General features: G+C 36.2%; 1 protein-coding gene across 3 annotated transcripts in view; it reads right to left on the reverse strand.

Annotated features, from left to right (window-relative positions):
* The window catches only part of XKR9 (XK related 9), a 71281-nt gene that overhangs the window by 39619 nt on the left and 27790 nt on the right, over positions 1 to 3872 (reverse strand). The gene's annotated exons all lie outside the window — the stretch shown is intronic.

Genomic DNA, 3872 nt, shown 5'->3' on the forward strand with positions numbered 1-3872 from the left:
AAAAAAAAAAAAAAAAAAAAAAAAAAAAAAAAAAAAAAAAAAAAAAAAAAAAAAAAAATTAAACACATAGACCAGTGTTATTGCAAAACAACCACACAAACATGATAAACAGCTAACAGCACAGTTACAGGATTAAAAACACACATATCAATACTAACCTAGAATGTAAAACCTTTCAAGAGACCTTGAAAGGAGCAGTAAATATAGACCACTACCAGCTAATACAAAACACACTTAAACACATAGACCAGGGTTACTATAAAACAACCACACAAACAAGCCAGTATAACCAGTTAACAGCACAGTGACAGGATTAAAGCCACACATATCAATACTAACCTAGAATGTAAACGGGCTAAATCCCCCCACTTAAAAGACACAGTGGCAAACTGAATAAAAAAGCAAGACTCAGTAGCATACTGTCTTCAAGAGACTCATCTCACATGTAATGACACTCACAGGCTCAAAATAAGGGGATAGAGAACAATCTACCAAGCAAATGTAAAACTGAAAAAGCAAGGGTAGCAATCTTAATTTCAGGCAAAACAGATTTAATACTAACAGAAAAAAAAGGACAAGGAAGGGCATTACATAATGGTAAAGAGTTCAATCCAACAAGAAGACCTAACTATCCTAAATATATATGACCCAATGCAGGAGCACCCTGTATTAATCTGTTCTCACAGTGCAATGAAGATACTACTCTGAGACTAGGTAATTTATACACAAAAGAGGTTTAATTGACTCACAGTTCCACATGGCTAGGGAGGCCACAGGAAACTTTCAATAATAGTAGAAGGGGAAATAGGCACATCTTACATGGCAGCAGCCAAGATAAAACAAGAGTGTGTGAAGGAGGAACTGTCAAACACTTATAAAATCATCAGCTCTGGTGAAAGCTCACTCCTTATCACAAGAAGAGCATGGAGGAATTTCAGGCCAATATCCATGATGAACATTGATGCAAAAATCTTCAATAAAATACTGGCAAACCTAATCCAAAAGTACATCGAAAAGCTTAACCATCACAATCTAGATGGCTTCATCCCAAGGATGCAAGGCTGGTTCAACATCCACAAATCTATAAACATAATCCAGCACATAAACAGAACCAAAGATAAAAACCACATGATTAGCTCAATAGATGCAGAGAAGGCCTTCAACAAAATTCAACAGCGCTTTATGCTAAAAATTCTCCATAAAATAGGTATCAACGTATCATATCTCAAAATAATTAGAGCTATCTATGATAAACACACAGCCAATATCATACTGAATGAGAAAAAAACTGGCATAAGTTTTTTTGAAACTGGCATAAGACAAGGATGCCCTCTCTCACCTCTCCTATTCAACGTAGTATTGGAAGTTCTGGCTACAGTGATCAGGCAAAAGAAAGAAATAAAGAGTATTTGAATAGGAAGAGAGGACATCAAATTGTCCTTGTTTGCAGATGACATGATTGTATATTTAGGAAACCGTATCATCTCACCCTAAAATCTCCTTAAGCTGATAAGAAACTTCAGCAAAGTCTCAGGATATAAAATCAATATGCAAAAATCGCAAGCATTCCTATGCACCAATAATAGAGAGCCAAATCATGAGAGAACTCCCATTCACAACTGCTACAAAGAGAATAAAATACCTATGAATACAATTAATAAGGGATGTGAAGGACCTCTTCAAGGAGAACTACAAACCACTGTTCAAGGAAATAAGGGAGGACATAAACAGATGGCAAAACATTCCATGCTCATGGTTAGGAAGAATCAATATGGTGAAAATGGCCATACTGCCCAAAGTAATTTATAGATTCAATGCTATCCCCATCAAGCTACCATTGACTTTCTTCACAGAACTGGAAAAAACCACCTTAAACTTCATATGGAACCAAAAAAGAGCCCACACAGCCAAGACAATCCTAAGCAAAAAAAAAAAAAAAAAAAAAAAAAAAAAAAAAAAAAAAAAAAAAAAAAAAAAAAAAAAATGAAGCATCACGCTACCTGACTTCAAACTATACTACAAGGCTACTATAATCAAAACAGCATGTTACTGGTACCAAAACAGAGATATAGACCAATGGAACAGAACAGAGGCCTCAGAAAGAAAACCACACATCTACAACCATCTGATCTTTGACAAACCTGATAAAAAACAAGCAATGGGGAAAGGATTCCCAATTTAATAAATGGTGCTGGGAAAACTGGCTAGCCATATGCAGAAAGCTCAAACTAGACCCCTTCCTTACACTTTATACAAACATTAACTCTAGATGGATTAAAGATTTAAACATGAGGTCTAACCATAAAAACTCTAGAAAAAAAACCTAGGCAATATCATTCAGGACATAGGCATAGGCAAGGACTTCATGACTAAAACACAAAAAGCAATGGCAACAAAAGCCAAAATAGATAAATGGGATCTAATTAAACTTAAGAGCTTCTGCACACCAAAAGAAACTATCAATAGAGTGAACTGGCAACCAAAAAATGGAAAAAAAATTTTTGGAATCTACCCATCTGATAAAGGGCTAATATCTAAAATCTACAAGGAACGTAAACAAATTTACAAGAAAAAAAACAAACAGCCCAATCAAAAAGTGGGCAAAGGATATGAACAGACACTTTTCAAAAGAAGACATTTATGTGGCCAAAAAACATATGAAAAAAAGCAAGCTCATCATCACTGGTCATTAGAGAAATGCAAATCAAAACCACGTTGAGATACCACCTCACACCAGTTAGAATGGCGATCATCAAAAAATCTGGAGATAACAGATGTTGGAGAAGATGTGGAGAAATAGAAACACTTTTACACTGTTGGTGGAAGTGTAGATTAATTCAATCATTGTGGAAGACAGTGTGGTGGTTCCTCAAGAATCTAGAAATACAAATACCATTTACCCAGCCATCCCATTACTGGGTATACACCCAAAGGAGTATAAATCATTCTATTATAAAGACACATGCACATGTCTGTTTATTGCAGCACTGTTCACAATGGCAAAGTCTTAGAGCCAACCCAAATGCCCATCAATGACAGACTGGATAAAGAAAATGTGGCACATATACACCATGGAATACTATGCGGCCATAAAAAAGGATGAGTTCATGTCCTTTGCAGGAACATGGATGAATCTGGAAACCATCATTCTCAGCAAACTGATACAAGAACCGAAAACCAAATACCTCATGTTCTCACTTATAAGTAGGTGTTAAACAATGAAAACACACACACAGAGGGAGGGGGACATCACATACCAGGGCCTGGGGGGTAGGGGCTAGGGAAGGAATAGCAGAGGGTGGGGGATTGGGAGGGATAGCTTTAGGAGAAATACCTAATGTAGATGACAGGGTAATAGATGCAGCAAACCACCACTACAGCACATGCATACCTATGTACAAACCTGCACAATCTGCACATGTACCCGAGAACTTAAAGTATAATATATAAATAACAAATAATAATAATAATAAAATAAAATAAAACCACCCCCATAATCTAATCACCTCCCTCCCTCAACATTTGGGAATTACAATTTGAGATGAGATTTGGGTGGGGACGTGGAGCCAAATCTCCACATTCATAAAGCAAGTTCTTAGAGACCTACAAAAAGACATAGACTCCCACACAATAATAGTGAGAGACTTCAACACTCCACGGACAGCATTAGACAGATCATCAAGGCAGAAAATTAACAAAGATATTTAGAGCCTAAACTCGGCATTGGACCAAATGGATCTGATAGACCTTTACAGAAGTCTCCACCCCAAAACAACAGAATATACATTCTTCTCATTGCCATATGTTACATACTGTAAAACTGACCACATAATTGGACATAAAACAATATTCAACAAATGTAAAAAAAAAAA

Source organism: Cebus imitator, unplaced genomic scaffold, assembly GCF_001604975.1.
Source record: "Cebus imitator isolate Cc_AM_T3 unplaced genomic scaffold, Cebus_imitator-1.0 Scaffold9, whole genome shotgun sequence".
NCBI classification, from domain to species: domain Eukaryota; kingdom Metazoa; phylum Chordata; class Mammalia; order Primates; family Cebidae; genus Cebus; species Cebus imitator.